This window comes from Ursus maritimus, unplaced genomic scaffold (genome assembly GCF_017311325.1).
Source record: "Ursus maritimus isolate PB19 unplaced genomic scaffold, ASM1731132v1 scaffold_7, whole genome shotgun sequence".
In the NCBI taxonomy this organism is placed as follows: domain Eukaryota; kingdom Metazoa; phylum Chordata; class Mammalia; order Carnivora; family Ursidae; genus Ursus; species Ursus maritimus.
This window is the reverse complement of record NW_024426885.1, coordinates 43,511,063-43,530,921: the sequence shown is the minus strand read 5'-3', so window position 1 is coordinate 43,530,921 and position 19,859 is coordinate 43,511,063. Positions and strand designations below refer to the sequence as shown.

Genomic DNA, 19,859 nt, shown 5'->3' with positions numbered 1-19,859 from the left:
CCTGCTCAGCTGGGAGTCTGCTTCTCCCTCTCCCTTTGCCCCTCCCCCTGCTTGTGCTCATGCTCTCTCTCTCTCAAATAAATAAATAAAATCTTTTTAAATAAATAAATAAATAAATTCTCTCTCTCTTTTTTCACCTGGAAATGATGATAGACTTCAATTTATAGTTTTAGGAAGCACAATAAACACTGCACAATATAAATAAGATGAAATCCATTGTAAGCCACGTAATAATAAAACTACAAAATGTTAAAATCAAAGCTATCTTAAAACATCCCCAGTGTATAGACAGTTTACCCCAAAACAATAAGAAATCAATCAAAATTATCAACAGCAACAGTGAAAGCTAGAATACAGTAGAATAATAACATCAAATGTTTGAGAAGATTCTCACATTAAACTTTACCCCCAGCTTAATGTTAAATTCAAGAATGAAATGAAATAAAATATTTCATGCTAAAAAAAACTAACAGAATTTACTATTAATGGGCTTCAACTAAAAATAACTTTCAAAGGATATAGCTCAAGAAAATGGAGTATGATCCCCGAGCAAATATGAAATACAATAAATAATAAGGAAAAATGATAAACGTGTAATTATAAGAAAATGTATACTGTATAAAACTAATTTGAATGTTCAAATCTGGAGGAAAAAACACAGAGCTAATTAAAATGTTGGACAGTCCTGACCTGAGAAAAAGCAGAGACGAAAGGAGTTACAGAGTTCTAAGATACTTAAGGGATATATATTTATGGTTTTCCCCTAAATATGTATACTTTGTTTTTAAGAGCCATTAATAAACAATAGAATTGTCCTTAAATGTTATTTATTGCAATAGAGCTGTTGATAAGTGCAGCCCACAAGGATTTCAGCGAGCAGCTAGTCTATTTGCCACATAAGTGCAGCTTGCGGACTTTAACACTCAGACCTCAGAGACCTCCAGGCTAGCACTCATGGCGGAGCCAGCCACTGAGAGAGAAAGGAACGGGAGAAGGCCTGTGGGTGATGGAAGTTCCAATGGAGAGTAGGAACCAATTCCTGGCAAAGGGAGCCCAGATTGATGGTGCCTTGGAGATGCTGCAAGTCTCAGCACTTGAGGGTGCCTCTTCCTTCCCCTCAGCCTCAGCAAGGCCCGGTGTTTTGGTGTGGTGGGTTGGGTGCGTGGTTCAGGCATGCCCCAGAGCACGGGAGGGCAGGGAACAGGGATGGACACAATGATGGAGATCCTCACGCCACTGAAAGGTGGGAGAGGAGCCCATGTCAGTCCTGAAGCTCAGACTATTAACTTCTCGGGGTCAGGAGGTGGAGTTGACAAGTTTGACCGTGGTCAAGCAGCAAATGTTGTTAGTCCAAGGCGCCAGCTAAGGCTGAGGTCAGCCGCAGGGCCGGCTTCACGGGTTCAGCCTAGAAGATACCTGAGTCAGGGGGCAGAGAGGCAAGGTCAGTGGATGGGGGGGAGGGGGGGGCGGGTCCCGAGTTGGGGGCGGAGCCTGGGAAAGGCAGGCGCGGGATGGGGGCGGGGCCAGAGGTGGGCTGAGGCCGGAGTCAGGCAGCGGGGGCGGGTCTGAAGGCGGAGCCTGGCCCCGTGGGGTTTGCGCCTGCGCACGGGGGTCCCGGAGGCGGGGTTGCGCGCGCGCGGTGCGCGGGCCCTGGAGGGCGGAGTCCAGGGCGGGCGCAGGCCGAGGGAGGGGGTGCGGTGTCTCTGGAGTCAGGCGCTCCCTCAGGCCGCGGAGGCGATGCTGGCTGCTGCGGATACGGCGGCGGGGCCGGCGGCGATGTGACGGGCAGTCCCCTCGCCTCACCTGCGGTCCTTGGGCCTGTAGGTCACTGGGTGGCCCGCAGCCGGGCCGCGGCGGAGGAGGCAGCGTGACCTCCGCACGGTGAGAGTCGGGGTCGAGAGGGAGCCGGGGCCGGAATCGGGGCTGGGCGGGCGCCCACGACAGTCCAGGGAGGGGGGCGCGGTGGGTCTCGGGCCCAGGCACCTGGGGTGAGGCAGTGACGCTGTCCGGCCTCCCGCCTTCCCGGCACCTTCTCCAGCTCCCCGCGAGCCGCCTGAGGAGGGGCAGGAGTGGAGCCTGGAGGCCGGACGCCCCCCGCCCCCGGGCTGTGACAGGCGCGCCGGGGGCCTCAGGCGCTGGGACTGTGCCTTTCTCTCAGGAGGAATCAGGGCGAGGCCAAGTTACCCAGTGATTTCAGAGCCAGGATGCTTGTGAGGGTTGACAGGGGAAAGTACCCGGGTGCCCCGAATGACGGTTTCTTTTTTTTTTTTTTTTTTTTTAATTACTGGGCCAAAACAAAGACACACCCTAAAACACATCCTGAGATCAAACTTTGGTGGACCACACCGTTGCCATAGGTTCAGATGCTGCTTCTCTCCTTTTGACATCTGCTGTTTTTATACATATATTTGTTTTTTATGCTCCTACTTTTTTTTTAAATCAAAGTCAAAGGAAGAATGATTCCTTTGAGGTATTCGTCGGTGGCTGAGCTTGAGTTTGCATTTCAATAATTGCAAATTCATCTTTGTAGGCTACCCAGCCAGTTAGGCTTGCAGTTGCAAGACTAGGCCTTAGCAGTGTGGAAATTACTGATGCAGGGACTCTTCGTGGTCCCATTTTGCAATGTGGATATTTTGCTCCCATTGGTGAGATAAAAATTGAGCTTTAGTCTTTTGAGAGTAGCCATTTGAGAAGGCATTCCTTTTCTCCTTTTTTTCTGAGCATTAAAATATGATGGAACCTATTAATTTTCCCAGTTTAAAAAAACCTCATCATCTTTTAGACTAAAGATTTTAGTGGTGGCTGCTCTTCCTTAACCAAAAGGAATTTAACATACCCTTCTGCACAAAACATGTCTTATGTGCAATCAATATATGGTAAGTATTTAAACATTCCTGAATGTTTCGCCTGAAGTCAGTCTGCTTAGACTACTGTTTACCTCTTGTGATTTATTATAGCTCTTTAGTATTATTTTGTTGTTTTCTTTGGTGTTCTCAACAACATTGACTTCAAAGAATCTTAAGGTAAAAAACACACACTTTCTTGAATCCTTTAGCCATAATTCATACTCTTTCACTTCAGTGTCGTATTAATTTGCCATAGTAAGAAACTGCTAGTACCCATTCTAAGAGCAGGAACTCTCCATTTAAAACAACAGCAACAACCAGCCATTTATTCTGTATTTCCATATTGAGACCTGCATTTTTTTTGTTTGTTGCTTTGACTCAACTCCTTTGACTGTGTGCTAGAGAAAGGGGACTTTGCTTCCATCGATGACTCAGTATAGGTTATTGAGTCCGTCAGTGACTCTACATAATCTGTGTTTGATAAAAGTAAAAGTCCTTCACAATTTCTGATAACTTGTATTTCTGATTTCATTTCTACCACTTTGCCTGCCTTTCCATACAAAGACTACTTAAGAGTTCTCTGAAAACGACATCTTCCTTTGTGGTTTTACACTGTTCCCTCTGTTGAGAATTCTTCTCTGCCTAGTAAACAATTTGCTCTTCAAGACCTACTGAAAATATCACCTCTGAAAATGGCCCAGATATCTTATCCCCCTTGTCTTGACTGATCCAAAAGCGCATCATATATTCTGCGTTTAGCATTTGTCAGTTAGTAATGATTAGTTTATATGTCTGTCTCCATAAGACTTTTGGGTTTCTTCAGGGAAGGGCCTTTGCAACTCTAACATATACTGTTAACGTCGCACAGGTACTCAACTATTTATTGACTACATTTTTGAGGAATGCTCTTAATCCTGAATATAGGTTTAACATAGTCAAACTTTGTTAGCTATCTCTTTCAGTATCAGAAAACATGGAAAAGATGGATATGCAAGGTACTTTTAAATATCCAAGAACACAGAATTGTTACTGGTTGGGAATGAAACCCCAGTTATGACAGCAAAAAACCAATACATTTGATGATGCAAAACTAAAAAAGGCATGGCCAGTAAGGATTGCTGCTTCGTTGATTTTAGGACTTTATTTTGAGGCAGAGTAATTTGCCCAAGGTCATGCAGGTAGAAAAGGACAGACATGGGATACGATTTTACTATCTTTATTTTACCTTTGCCTCCAGTTTCCTAATTTTAAGTCTTAATAATTGTTCTACAATCTGAGTGGAAGGTTTTGAGAGTCATAGACATGTATTAGTAAAGGGGTCTATAAATAGAATGTTGAATTTGAAGGAATTAATAAATTATTTGGTTCAACTGTAAAAATTTTACCCATTAAGCAACTAAAGCTCGAAAGAAAAGTGCCTTATTTGAGGTTGCTTAGAGTCAGTTGTACCCCACATCTTCTGACCTCATGCTTGTGTATTTTTCATTATTTCATGGTGCTTTTGGGGAAAATGAGGAAGCTGCCAATTTTCAGAGGGAGAACAAATCAGCTTGTATTTTCTCCCTCCATGAATGCTTAGCTGCCACTCTTAGGAACTTAGAGCCCTTGAGTGGTGAGAAACATGATTATTCATTTGGGGATAGGGAAGAAACCTGACCTTCACTACTCCATTGGCTGGATAGTTTTTAACCTCAATGCTTGGGGCCTTCTCTCCAGATGCCCCATAACAAGTAGCTTCTGCTTCCCATATGGAGATGCCACATACAGTTACGTTTTGATGGTAAAATGAGATTTTAATGTAATAAGGTTACAGATGGCTAGTAGCATGGCTAAAATTACATGTATGGCTAGTCCCTATGTGAGAAGAGCCTATCTGATTACTCCTCTGTGATAGGTTTTTTTGGGGGAAAAAATGGACAGTTGTGGTTTTATGTCTCTGAAAAGCCAGTTTTGAAATGTGTACTTAATGTAGGGGGCCTGATCAACTCCAACAGGCTTTTATTTTTACAAACAACTTAATGATGAAAGAAATAAGAAAAAAAAAAGTTTAGTTTTTCTTCTCATTAAATTCTCACCATATGTATGTGATTTTATACTATAATCAAAGCATAAATGTGATATTTAATATTTTTTTTCATATTTAGTGTTTTCTTTTTGCTATATTTTTTTGTACATTTAAATTATACAATGTTACAGTAAATGGAGTTACTTACTTTTAATAGTTGGGCATCCAAGTTATTTCTTGTTTTGCTATTAATGCAGTTATCATATAGCTGTGCTGTTTTGCTTCTTTACATTAGGCTAAAAAGACCCAGGAAGGGGAATTACAAGGTTGAAGGGTATGAAGGTTTTTGTCACTTTTGAAAAATATTGCCGGATTTATTTCTGAAAGTTTTTTTTATTGATTTATACTGCCTCCTGCAGTTCAGTTGACTAGTTTCATCATACTTTTATAGGTTTTTGTTTTTAAAAGTTTGTTTTTTAGGGGTGCCTGGGTGGCTCAGTCAGTTAGGCGTCTGCCTTCAGCTCAGGTCATGATCACAGGGTCCTGGGATCCAGCCCCACGTCGGGCTCCTTGCTCAGTGGTGAACCTGCTTCTCCCTCTCCCCCCTGTTCATGCTCTCTCTCACTATCTCTCTCTCTCTCTCCCAAATATAAATAAAATCTTTTTTTTAAGATTTTATTTACTTATTTATTTGACAGAGAGAGTGAGAGAGCACAAGCAGAGGGAACAGTAGAGGGAGAGGGAGTTGCCCTCAAATATAAATAAAATCTTAGAAAAAAAGTTTGTTTTTTAAAAATAGGTGTAAAGGTATCTACTGTCTAACATCACTATCCACAATAGAAAAGCAAATGCAGTATTTTTCTAGTTTTGCCTTCTCCTTTGTATGAATTGTCTCTTGCCCATAAATTTATTGGAGTCTTTCTACCAATTTTCATTGGCACTTAACATCATAAATATATGAATCTCTTAAAATATGTGTCTAATCTGTTTTGTTGTTATTATTGTGGATTTGGCAGTTTTTAAAATTATTAAAATCACTGACTTACAAAAAATTTTTGTGATTTCATCTTTTGATCATGAGGTCTAAGAATGAATGTCACTCTACCATCTATCTGATATACACTTTTAGTTTCTTAAGCTTCTAGAGTTTGTTTTATGTATATAGCTTTAGAAAATTATATATACAGTTGGGATTGATTTTAGTTTAGGTGGATTTTATACTATAATAGAGAATCTATAAATATCTGAGTTTCCTTTGGTAAGCAGCTGCTTTTTTCCTTCCTGAACTTGAATAGGAAACAAAACAAAACTAATCTAGTTATTTTTTTAAATAAATGGGTACTTGTTTTTAAATAAATTATAGTAAATTTTGACAGACAAAAATTTCAGGAAAGCAAATTTTGGTTAATTGAAGTTTTTGTTGGTTCATGGTTAACCAGAAGGTCATTTCTGATTTAACTCTTACTGTTAATCATTCTAAAATATATGAGAGTAAAACTTTGTTTGTCTGCTTCCTTTGGGGAGTGAGGCATTCTAGATAGATGAGATATCCCAGGATAGTAGTTAACATTGATTGAATGCTAGATACTGTGCTGGTACTTGGCATGGAGTTGCTTACTTAATTCTCATAACAACCATGGGTAGGTTGTTTTCATATCCTCACTTTGCAAATGAGGAAACTTGGAAAGGTAAAGGGACCTGCCAAAGGTAACACAGCTGGTAAGCCATGGAACTGGAGCTCAGTCTGCCTACTTTTAAAAGGCTCTGTTTGAGAATTGTATTATCTTCTTTTCTATGCTAAGGATTTGAACTTTATCTTGTAGGCATTGGAAAGATATTAGATGTTTCAAAGCAAGGGGATGATAGGGTATGGCTTTTAGGGAGTTGGCTGATGTGGTGGTGTGGAAATATATTGAATTGTTTCTGATAGGAAGTGGCTGAATAGGTCATATTGAGAAATGAAGCCTGAAATGCAAAGTGAATTTGGAGATCAGGGGATATTATGGAAAGATACAGGACTTAGTAACTGATTTATAAGAGAGTGGGAAACTGGAGTGTTGATTTGGAAGATATGGAGTAGGGTAATGACAGATGAATACATGCTTCCAGCACCTTGTTATATTTCTTTCATAGGATTGACTGTGTGATGTATTGCATCTAATCTAGTGACACGTCTGCTTACCCCACTGGATTATGTGCTTTTCAAGGACAGGGACTGAGTAGAAGGAATGATCTAATACGGGATGAGCTAATACAGGGAGAAGGCAGAAGACTGAATTGGGGGTGGGAAACACCAAATCACCTAAATCAAAGAGTGCCTGGAGGAAGAGAAGCTATAGAAATTGGCTGTCAGTCAGTGCCAGACTGGGGAGGAGTTTGAGAGGGAAGTATTAGCACAAAAGTAAATACAGAATGCCACTTCAGGCTACAAACAGTTCTGGTTGTTGTGTCCTAGTGTGATATGCTTCTGACCAGCAGTTATATATGGCTTAGCTGTCTTTACTTTGTTACTTTTTCCTCCGGTACCTTTCTCAGAGTATCCTGTGATTTCCTGCTTCTTTAGCTTCTAACATGTGCTGGTGGTGCTGATGCTGGGATGTGACTCAGCCCATGAGAGCAACCAGTCAGAACCCTCCTTCCTTTTTAAGTGTGTTGGCAAATCAGAGTTTGTTAGGGGTAATCTGTGAGTTTTCAGCTCTTCCCTGCTGAGTTGATTGCAGAATGTTCCCCCAGTTACTTCTCTGACTTTCAAGACTTCTGATTGGTTGTTTTGAGATTTAGAACCCTTGAGAAGCCAGAGGATTCTTAAAGACTGGATCAACGAAAGCTGAAGTTTTTCACCTGTTTACTTTTCCATGTTGATCAGTTTGAATATAGTTGGATCATCTTTGAGGATTGTTTATCTTAAACATGCCCCAGGACCATCATTCCAAATAATTAAGAATCTCTGTTCTCTTTATACAGTTCTATAGTTATCTAAGGTGTGGGGGCTTGTTTTAAATTTCCTTGGTCGGTTTCTAACTTACTTCATATGACTGGTTTTCAAAGAGCCACTTAGAGAAGGAATTTGTGCTTGATTTCTTCTGCTGTTATTTGTTTCAGAGCATCCTTACTCTTCACTCTCTGCCTTCTTCCCAGTTTTCATCTGGCTGTTTTCTGTACTTGGTAAGTACAATAGGAAGGGGAAAAGAGAAAACAAAATGGGTAGTTACTTTTCTCTTCCTTGTTTTCTGAGTTGTTACCACTCTCTTCACCCCAATCACCTCTCCCAACTGTCCAATTTGTCATGGCCCCCTACCCTGTATCTTCAATTCTATGTGTGGGAATGGGAGATGCAAGACAGCTTTTTAGCTGAGGAATGCTGGATGTCTCAGGGTTTTGGTCCTTCTATAATGTGATATCGTATAGCTTAGTAGATGCTTTCCATTCCCTGGCAGTCTACCTCTCTTTAAAATACAAAAAATAAATTCAGGCCCTGTTTCTTTGACTTAATTCCCATTCCTTCTCTTTCTCCCTCTCCTCCCAGCCTCTTCTTCCCTCCCTCCTTCTTTCCCTCCCTCCCTCTCTCCTGCTTCTCTTCCTTTCTCTCTCTGTCCTCCCCCCAGCTTCCTCAAACACACCCCTCCCCCCCGTACCAAAATACCACAATCTTGATGACAGAGCCCCTAGAGAATACACTAGGGATGGCTAACTTAGGCAGACACCAGAAGGTACTTTGAATTTTGTTGTCATCATATTAATGGTATTTGGTTGCAGCCTGAGTGCTTTGGGGAAATTTGAGAGCTTTCTCTGACCATTATGTCTTGGCAGCCAGTGTTGGGGTTGGCAGTTACAGTTTTCTCTGACAATCATAGTTTAGAAAGGAGGAACTATTTGTAACAGCTATTTAAGTGTAAAATTGGTCTGGTGATATTTTGGTCTGAGTTGGTAGGCCAGGTTATAGGAAACATATCCAGGGAGTGGGGAGGCAGAGATGGCCATTTTTTTTTTTTTTCTTATTCTTCCTTTTATTTTTAAAAATTTTTTCAGGTTTATTTTTTTCATTTCATGGTTGCTTTTGGCAATCAGCATTTTCCCAGGACTTGAGAAGTTCTACAGAATAAATTTCCTCAACCCAGGCTTTGAGACCAGATCCTGAGTCTAGATTTTCCTGATTCATGCCATCCATCCATTCAAGAAATACCCACTGAGCACTTGCTAATAATAGTGCAGTAAAGAAAACACATTTTTTTGCCCTTGTGGAACTTTAATTCTAATGACAAGATACAGAAAATAAACAAGTATATATGCAATATGTCACTGATTATAGCGCTATGGAGAAAAAGCAGAATAAGGCAGAGAGCATGCAAGGAGGATGGTGCTGTTTTATATAAGATGATTAGAGAAGGCTGCAATGATGAATGGTATTTGAACAGTTATATGGAAGAAGTGAGATTGTGATCTGATCTGTGCAGATATTAGGGGAGAGTGAAGAAGATGAAATGAGGGCAAATATCTTGTAGCTGAATCATGCTTGCCTTATTTGAGGAGTGGCAAGTAGATCACTGGAAGCATTGAGGGGCATGATTAGTGGAAGATGAGGTGGGGGGCCATAGGTGGTACTGGGAGAGGGGTGCATGATAGATCATATATGGCCTTGTAGGCCAGTAGGACTTTGGCTTTTATTCTGAAGGTGGGAAGCACTGGATTGTTTGTTTGTTTGTTTGTTTGTTTGTTTTTAAAGATTTTATTTATTTATTTGACAGCGAGAGAGGGAACACAAGCAGGGGGAGTGGGAGAGGGAGAAGCAGGCTTCCCGCTGAGCAGGGAGCCTCATGTGGGGCTGGATCTCAGGACCCTGGGATCATGACCTGAGCTGAAGGCAGGCGCTTAACGACTGAGCCACCCAGGCGCCCCGCACTGAAAGGTTTTGACTTGTTTTAAATAGACCTCTCAACAGTTATGTACAGAATATCTGAGGCTAGGTATAATGAGATCATTCAGGAGGCTCCAGCAGCAATTCAAGGTGGGAGATAATGATTGTCCAGACAATGAGGTATACGTGAGTCTGCAATTCAGGCCAGAGGTGTGGGCTGGAGATACATATTTCCAGTCATTGGCACAGTGTGTTAAGTACCCTGGGAACTGAATTAGGATAATCTAGGAAGGAAGTGTGGCTGGAGAAGAAGCCCAAAGATTTTGCCTTAGGATCCTGTAATGTTGACAGGGAGAGGGAGAGGAAGAGCTAGAGCTAAGAGAATAAGAGTAAGAAGCACTCCATGAAGGAGGAGGAGAATTAAGAGTGAATGGTATCCCTGAAGCCAAGTAAATGTTTTAAGGAGGAGGGAGTGAGTGAACAGCTGAGTGAACAGCTGTGTCAGATGTTATTAGATCCATGACTAGGATGTGACCATTAGATTTAACAGTATGAAAATCATTGGTGACTGTAACAAGTTCCTGGCAGATTAGTGGTGATGAAGACTTTATTGGAGGGGGGTTTAAAAGAGAACTGTAGGAGACGAATTGGAAACAACTAATTCTTTCAAGGAGTTTGCTATAAACTGAAGATGAGAAAAACAGGGTGATAGCTAGAGGGGATGTGGAGACAAGGAATTGTTATTTTTTTAAAGATGGGTGCTTTTAGTTGATGTAATGATCCAATAGAGAGAGAAAAAAATAAAGGAGCTATTTCTTTGAAAAATAAATGAAATTAATTTAATCCTAATTTGTGAACCCAGGGTCTGTCATTATCATATATACGTCATTATGTATTGACCTATTTCTTTCAAATTAAGACAGTGGCTAGTGGGGAGAGGTGTTAAGGAGAACCTCCTACCCCCAACTTGATGAATTTTTATCAGTTCAAAACTAGGTTTTATACGTAAGTAATAAAGATTGTGTTTTTTGGTTTTTTGTTTGTTTGTTTTGTTTTGTTTTTTGCTAACCTATTTTTGTCTGGTAACTTTTCCCTGTTTATCGTTCTCAGCAGTTCTGCACAGTGCATGCCCTGTGGTTCTAAATTCTGTTTTGGTAATCTCTGTCCGATGTGGTAGTTTTACTGTGAAATGCTTTTTAAAAAAGGAAAAAAAATTATTTAATTAAAAAGAAAACTTCTTAAAATGTAAGTCAGGTATTTTTAAGAGAAAGATTTGATGGCCATTCTTTTTCCTTTTTTTCTAATGTACCTGACCACACTTATTCTGTAATTGCTTCTGATTATTGAGTTGATGTTTGAGATGAGCTCAGAAACTTATGTTGAAAGCCCATATTATAGTTACACTACTTTATATGCCTCCTTCTGTGGTTCATTTATGTTTGAGTAAGTAGTTGTCAGTATTTAGTGCTGAAGCATTACTGCAGTTGCTTTTTAATCTTCTTCATTGGTCTCCCTCCAGATTTTCTTCCCTTAGCCACTTATCCATACTACTGACTTTTGAATTTCTGAAACAGATCTGATAAGGTCTTATTGTTGCTTAAAAATCTTTTGTGGCTTTCTATTGTCTACGGAAGTCAGACACCTTTTTTTTTTTGCTTCTAGCCTACCTCCTGCCTGTACCTGCACTCCGCTTTAGGGGTTTGGAGTGCTCCTTACTGGGTTCTAATGCATATCTGATGTTTCTTATCACAGGATAGTGGTCATATTGGCTGTTGGTGTACAGAAAGTCATCCATTTGATGTGGCCGTTATCTTCCGTCATGGTTCTATGAAGACGAGAAACTCTTTGACATCTCTATGCTTTTGCATGTAATACTCCTTTTTTCCAGAATACCATCCAACTTCTTAGATACTTTGCTAAATCAGTTCGTCTTTTTAAAAACCCAAATAAAAGTCTCCTCTTCTAGGAAACCTTCTGGGCATATTTTTACCATGCCACCTCTACCGCTCCTCCATTGTATTCTCTGTTACCTGTATTCCTGTAACATTTTGCAGTTATTTTGTTGTAGTATTTGCTGTATTTTAATCTGTTTGCTGTCATGGCTGGTCTCACTTGCCTCAACACCAAACTTAGAGTCAGTCAATAAATTTTTGTTGAATGAATGATTGAGTAAAGCAGACGATTATTCAGCACTGACCCAGTTTTGATTGACCCATTTGGTTGGGCTTTTTACATCAATTTAATTTGTAAAGATTATACAAATGAGCAATTTTTTTTTTTTTTTTAAGATTTAAGTTATTTATTTGAGAGAGAGAGAGAGAGCATGAGCACAAGCTGGGGGAGAGGCAGAGGGAGAGAGAGAAGCAGGCTCCCCGCTGAGCAGGGAGACTGATGATGGGCTCGATCCCGGGACCCTGGGATCATGACCTGAGCTAAAGGCAGACACTTAACCAACTGAGCCACCCATGCGCCCCCAGATAGCATTCTTAAAGACAGAGTCACATACAAAGTGTCTTAGGAAGTTAATATTTTATTAAATATTTGTTCTGAGCAAATAATGAGATTTGTTGATTTCACTATGTATCTCAGATCTTTTTTTTGTCTGAATATCTGAATATTTTTCCTCTGTGGTTTCAATTTTTTCTCTTCGATGTTTCTATTTGGCTATCCTTACTCACCCTCTCTACCCTAAACATATCTTAAACTCATTTTAAACTTGATCTTGACTTCTACATTAGTATTTTCTGTAGCATTGTCTTGTAAGTTACTTAAGTTTCTGTGTAGTATTTTTAAGTCTCACTTCTGTATCTTACCGTTACTGAGTTCTGTTCTAATTCAGCAAACATTTTTTGGCCATTTCCCTTGTTCCTGATATGTTAGTACTCGTGATGAGAGGCTGAATAAGAGAAGGTCTCAGTCTACAAATTATTGTTGTACACGAGGAGTATAGTAATATAGGAATAGTGGAATATCTAGGGCACATCGGGAGTAGAGAACATCTCTCTTTTATATACTCCTTAATTCTTACTTTGGATACTACCAACCTCTTTCAGGCCCTAGATAATTTTAAGACTGCTTAATAGTTTGTCTTGCCTTACCTCTCTTGTCATTACAGTTCATCATGAATCCTGTCATCAGATTGATTCGTTGTCTTTAAAAGAAAAAAAAAAAAGCTACTAGTCTTTCTTCTTCCTGCTTGTGGAATAAAATCCAAAATAGAATACAATCTGGAATGCAAAGGCTTTGGCCCAGACTTTCTTTCTTCTCTTCTCCTGCATGAACTCTCCATTCCAGCAAAACCCTTCTACATTCTGTTCCAAAAACACTTCATACTTTTCCTTTTTTGCCTTGTTTGAGCCATTCTGCCATCCCAGCAGTGTTGTTACTCTTGGTACAACATCCAGGATCAGGATGTTTCTACTTACTGAAATTGTATCTGTACTTGGATGTAGTTCCTAGTTGTTAAATCTAGTGTGAACCTTTTAGATGATCATGCCAATGTTCGTAACACCCTCTCTGCCTTCATGACATCACTCCTGTTTCTCTTTCTTACCTATTCTTTCTCAGCTGTCTTTACTGAACCCATCCCTAAATGTTCGTGTTTCCCAGGGTTTTCAGTCTGGCCTTTTTGTCTTCATTCTGTCATGCTTTCTTGGAACACAGGTTATTTTTCATTATCTCCTTTGTATTCATTTCTTCAGCCCTGTTTTCCTCTTGAGCACTCCAGTCCTTAGGTGAGCTACTTAGAATGCCCACCTGATTGTCTAGCAGAAAACCTGAAACTTAAAAACATCAAAAATTAAGTATGTGTTTTTCTCCAGACTCGTGTATTCACCTCATTTTCCTATCTTGGTTAATGATGCTGCCAGTCACTCAGTTACTCAAATTATAAACCTGGGAATCATCCTGACTTCTGGTCTCCTATCCCTCATTTTCCATTAGCTGGGAAGTCCTGCTGTTGTTGGAGTTGTTCTCTCTCCATTCCCTTTACTGTTTCCTTGGGCCAGGCTCTATAATCCTGAGTAGACCATTGTAAAAAGTCCCTTTAAAGTAAGTCTTTTGCCTGATCCTGGATGTTGTATAAGAAATGCATGTTGATTGCATTCTGGAGGAATGCCAAAGGCAAAATAATTTTGTGTCTGCTACCCTAGAATAGCACCTCAACCATGGATTAATTTTTGTGTCTTCAGGGGCCCTGGGTGGCTCAGCCGTTAAGCGTCTGCCTTCAGCTCAGTCATGATCCCAGAGTCCTGGGATTGAGCCCTGCATCAGGCTCCCTGCTTGTCAGGAAGCCTGCTTCTCCCTCTCACACTCCGCTTGCTTGTGTTCCCTCTCTCACTGTCTTTCTCTGTCAAATAAATAAATAAAATCTTAAAAAAAAATCCATTAATCTTTGTGTATCCATTAAAGGTCAGTTTCTTAGTATCTCTATAAAATGGTATTGTTAAATAATTTATGCTTTGTACAAGTTTGCTTAAGGATTAAGAATTTTTTTTCTAAGAATTAAAGGGAAAAAGCAAGGAAAGATATAGGGAGACAGAGGTCTGGCTGGGACAAGTACCAGAAGTGATCTTATAGGACATTTTCTTAATGAACTAGAAAAGATATTATAAGTTTGAAAGTAACGTTTGGTGCTTTGTGTTCAAATGCCAGTTAAAGAGCAGTTAACTATGGAAGGATCTTGAGACTATGAATAGACAAAAGTGAGAATTTTAGTGTGGGGAATTATAAGCTAACATATTTGAGTAGTACTTTGAAGAGATGTTGTTTAACCATCAGTTAGTACCCAGGAGAGACTCCTGATACCATTCTTGCATGTTCCTGGAAGATACTGGCCTAATGTGCTGATGCTACAGATGTGGTACCATACTTACTACCTCTAGGTCATCTAATATATTTCATAAGCACAAGTCCTTTAGTATTAAGTCATTATTTTCTGAATTCAGATATAGTCAAAGAAGAACTCTTTAGTTTTTTAAATTTTTTCTTGGTTTGCTAATAGATTTTAGATAGAATTTGTCTTGCTTGTAACATTAGAAGTCAAATTTGCAGAAGAAAGTACTTTAAAACTTGAGTCCTTTATATTCTTTTTTCCTTTTTCTAATTTAAATTTTAGATAACATACTTGAGTCGCTTATATTCTGAATGAGTTAACATATATTTTAAAATAATTGAATTTTATATATTGCAAATATTTTGCCAAGTTATTAATTGTCTTTTTATTAGCTTTTGCTGTTGCTGTATTGTTGATCTTTATTAATTTTCCAGTGAATTTCGGGTTTATGAAGCTAGCACTAGATTCTCACTTAGAAGTTACCTTGGAAAATCTATTTGAGCATTCTGTATTGTAGCATTCTGAAGTTGAGAATGGGGTGTGTGTGTCATTTTGGGTTATACTGTTCTGGCTAGGAGTTCTTCTGTGGAGGAAAGAAAGGAAAAAGGCTTCAGAGAGAGTTCTCAACGTAGACCAGAGTGGCATTTTGAGCTAAGGGAGTAGTGTGTACTGTAGTAAGGAGTCCTGAAAGATCAGTTTGGGAATGGATCCTTGGGTAGTTTGGCATGAGTGGAAGGCAGGGTTTATTGGGTAGTGGTAGGAGAGAACAGCTGCAAAGGAATACCAAAGCCATATTTGGAAGGCCTTTGTAATCTTAGCTGTACTTGCTTACTATCTGTGTGTCTGTGGATAGACAATGTGATTTCTCCATGTTTCAATTTCCTTAAATCTGCAAAATCAGAATAATAAAGATACCTATGTTGCAGGATTGTTATGAGATTTAAATAAGGTAATGCAGGTACCTGGTACACAGGTGCTCAATAGGTACCAGCTGCTGTTGTTAGTACTGTTTTAACGCCTTTTTTTTGGGGGGGGGGGCATTGAAGGGTTTTAAATTGAAGAGTGACATGATCGGGTTTATAATTTGTTTGGGAAAAGTATAAAGGGTGGATTAAGGAGAGGAAGCTGAAGGAAGGGAATTAAGGAGATTTATGCTAGAATACTGGGCAGAGATGATAAAAGTCTAGATTAAGTTGTGTTGAAGAAGACAGGATGGATTTGAGAATTATTAAAAATTGACATGTGCGGGGCATCTGGGTGGCTTAGTTATGTGTCTAACTCTTGATTTTGGCTCAGGTCATGGTCTCAGGGTTGTGAGGTCGAGCCCTGCTTTGAGCTCTGCACTTGGTGTGGAGCTTTCTTGGGATTCTCTCTCTCTACCTCTGTCCCCCCCCCCAATAAATTCGACATGTGCATTATATTCTATGAGTTGGGAAAATAAAGGGAACTAGAAAAGTAGACAGAAAGGATGTAGATGGAGTACCCAGCTGGGTAGGAGACATTGTATTCTTTCTTTCATTAATTGGAGAAAGCAGAAGAGGATGGTTAGAGGCACATGCTCACCATTGCCAGGGATCTAATGGCTGAGCTGGCTGCCTACTGTTCTCCAGATGGGGCTGGAGTATTTGGGCAACTCAAGATGAGTCCAGAGCAGTAACTTTGGGCAGCACACAGGGAAAATGTGCCAAGTATCAGGAAGCTCTCAGGAGTGCAGGAGGGACGTGATATAAAGCACAAATAGATCTAAAAACAGTACTAGGCTTGAAACAGAGGAAGAGCTAATGTCTAAGGGACTGGAAGGAGATTTGAGTTGTTTGGATTTGAATCTCTGGGTTCTGCCCTAAGTGCTGAAAGAATGTCAGAACCTACTAGGGACTCAACTAAGTTTTGTTAATTTTACAAGTTCAGAAGTATCTTTTAAGCATTTGGTGTTTTAGCATTTGATAGTTGGGACGTTTGAAATGTTAACGTATAGTCATTTTGCTTAAGGATGCATATCTGCTTTATAATTTTGTTTTTGGAGTACTTAATGTATATTCTCATTTAATCATACATTCTTCGGCAAGATTAATTATAGCATTTAAAAAATGCTGCCTTTCACAGTAAAATTATTAGTTTTTAATTTGTTTACTAAGTTGAATATTCTTACCTTACATAATTTTACTTAAAGACTCTTTGATAATAAGGAACAAAGTTCTGCCTAAAATATTATGACATGTATTTTCTTGTCACTGAACTGTTCCTTGCATTGATTGGCCAGTAGCGAGTATAGGTTAAATATAAATGTACTTTGATTTTAAGGTGTAGTTGGTGCTTAGGCATCAGCCTACAATACCCTTTTACTTTTTAATTAATCATATTTTATAAAATTACAATTACTTGTGTTGTTGAAGTAAACAGTACTTGTGCATAGTGTTACTGGCATTTTCAGTTCTTTATCAGCAACACTTAGATATTATGTCTCCCTTACTATGGAATTAGAGTAAGACTTATTCTATGTACTGCTATGTCCAAGGGGAAGAAATAGAATACCTTCTAGTAAAACTGCAGTCATACATATTTAGATTTTTTTCAGTAACTTTCATTTTTTCACTCATTAGCTTTCATTGAATGTTTTTTCTACATATTATGATAGTCTTTAGGAATTGAAAAAACCCAAATATATTGTGGTCCTTGTTCTCAAGGAACTCACAGTTTGTAAAGAAAGTAGAACACATGTAGATATGATTTTAAAAGTAAAATAGGGTGACAATTGCTATACCCGGAGATGTATGGGAGCATACAGGAGGAGCACTTAATCCAGGCATGTGTCACATGACCATGCTCATTCTGTAGTGAGCTTTATTGCTATTTATTACATGAGAAGCAAAAATACAGAACCTTAGAGCTGTCATCTAGCAGCCTGATATAGATCAGGCCATAGGACTTAATACATTCCAGAGAGCAGAGGTACAGATACTGTATGTCATGGGAAATTGCAAATTGCAAGAAGTCTGTTGTTATAGCCCCGACTTCTTGTCATGCTGTCTTTGTGGAGCTATTGTGTATGCTGCTTGCCTCCCTGATGGGGACACTACTCTTGGTAATGGAAAAGAAGGATGGCTGGTTGGGGGGAAATACATATGAGATGGATCGAAAAGAATTAGAATTAGTTAGCATGAATAAGATAAGTGTAGTATTGACTGCTTAACATTTTTTTAAAATTTGGAAATAATTTCATACTCAGAGGACAGTTGCGGGAATGAAAATAGTACAAAGAATATTCAAATAGTCTTAATCCAAATTCACCTATTGTCAAAATTTTATGCTGTTTATCATTTCCTCTCTTCCATATACATGTATTTATATATGCATATACATATATGTCTATATACATATAAATGGTCTCTTGTACACACATGCATGCACATACCCCCCAGGCATTTGAGAGTAAGTTGCATATTTTACCCCAAAATACCTCCACATGTATTTCCTAAGAATAGGGATTAAAAAAAAAAGAAATCTAATTGCTATGCAGTTATGGACTTACTAAATTTAGCACTGGTACAATAATTGTACAAATACAATAATTTGTATTCCAATTTTTTTTTAATTTTCACCAACCAAGTCTCCTTTATAGCGTTTCTACCCTTACACAGACTGGCTTTTAAAGAGCAGAAAATGAATAATGAGATTTTTTTAATAGAAAGTTTTTATTAAGGGTCTAAAGAAAATCATAGAAACTTAAAGTTGGATTCCCCTTTTACTCCAAATCTCTCTCCCCCATTCTTTACATTTCAGAAAATGGCAGCACCATTTGATTAGTTGTTCAGGCCAGAAACCTGAGAGTCATTCTTGATTTTTCTCTTTCCCTTTTTCCTCATCCCTTGCATTTAATCTATCACCAAGTGCTATAGCGCCTGTTTAGCCCTGCCTGCATCTTCAACTCTTCTACTACTTTCTATCCATCTATTTCAACCTGCCCAGTCCATCATCATTTGTCATCTGGGCTCCTTCCTACCTAGGTTCTTAACTAATTTCCCTGCTTCCGTGTTTTCTCCCTTCCAATTCATTTGCCACAAAGCAACCAGAATTATTTTTTAGAAAAGAAAATCAGATCATGTCACTCTCCTCAGAACCTTCAGTGGCCTTTCGTTGGGCCAGAGCACTAGAGTCTAGCTAGCTCTTCTTTCTTTAGGTTATAACTTCAATATTTTTCCTCTAAGATGCCTTCCTTGATGCCCATTCTTCTGTTTTTCTCCTTAGAGCATTTTGTTGTTTTCCTTCAACAGGACTTATGATTTGTAGTTACTTTTTTGCCTGTTTTTTTCCCCTCTTTTTCTCTGTCTCCTACACTAGACTGTAATTGCAAAAACCATAGAGGCCATGTGTATTTTGTCATCTGTTGTATACTTAGCACCTAGCACATTGCTGGGAACATGGCAGGAGATTAAATATTTGAATATGCTTAGTGAAAGGAAACACGAGAGGTTATCTGGTCCTACTGCCCATTCAGTGTTAAGAGTCTGCACTCTCTCTGGCAAGTGATTATTCAGCTTGTTTTCGAATGTTTTCAGATGCACAGCTTAGTGTTTTATGTGGTAGTGCATTACCTTGTTGAGTAATTCTTATAGTTTGAAAGGTTTACTTTGAGCTGAAAACTGCCTTTGTTATTTTTATCCATTGAACCTAGTTCTGTGCCTCTCTGACACCTTAAACTATTCAATAGTAACAATCATATATTCTGTTGGTTAGGCTAAAACATTTGTAAATGCTTTGCATTATGTAACATGGTTCTTCACCCTTATCCCCTCTGTATATATCCATTTTGTCAGGGTGACTCTAAAAGTGGTATATTGAAGAATAAAGATGGTCTTATCTTTAGTCTAGTAATTTGTGATTAAATGACTTAAACTTATTATCTCAATGTAATATATTATAGCTATTGAAAAGATAAATGTAACTAGAGTAATGCGAGAAATACTTTAAAATAACTTAATAAGTAAAATGTTAAATCATATCTAGTTATAGCCAACTCACTAGTTTATAGTTAGTTTAATAAGGGGAAAATGTAATGCTAAGAACTGTTAGTGTCATTCCAGCTAGAGGTAAGTGAGCCTTCAATAGTCTGCATTAACTTCTCTGATTATGATACTGTGTTTCTTCTAGTGTAGTCTAAGATTGCTTGTTTTGTGGCCTTATCACACTGTTAACCCCTTTGAACTCATCAGCTAAAATTGCTAAAGTTAAACTAAGGAGCAAAATTTGTTTCCTTGAGATTAAAAAACATTTGAATTTTTGATGGTGACATATCAAATTGGGTTAGAGACCTGAGGGACA

The 19,859-nt window shown here is 39.0% G+C and overlaps 1 protein-coding gene across 6 annotated transcripts in view; it reads left to right on the top strand.

Annotated features, from left to right (window-relative positions):
- The first annotated feature begins 1,627 nt into the window (after window positions 1–1,627).
- Window positions 1,628–19,859, top strand: part of CCSER2 (coiled-coil serine rich protein 2) — a 185,487-nt gene continuing 167,255 nt past the window's right edge. For 2 of the 6 annotated variants that reach the window (XM_040623888.1, XM_040623889.1), the window contains exon 1: window positions 1,637–1,881. The gene's annotated coding sequence lies outside the window, so the exon portion shown is untranslated. Of the gene's footprint in view, window positions 1,882–19,859 lie in introns of all 6 variants that reach the window. The other 4 variants (XR_005833138.1, XM_040623890.1, XM_040623891.1 and 1 more) reach the window with 4 other exon arrangements.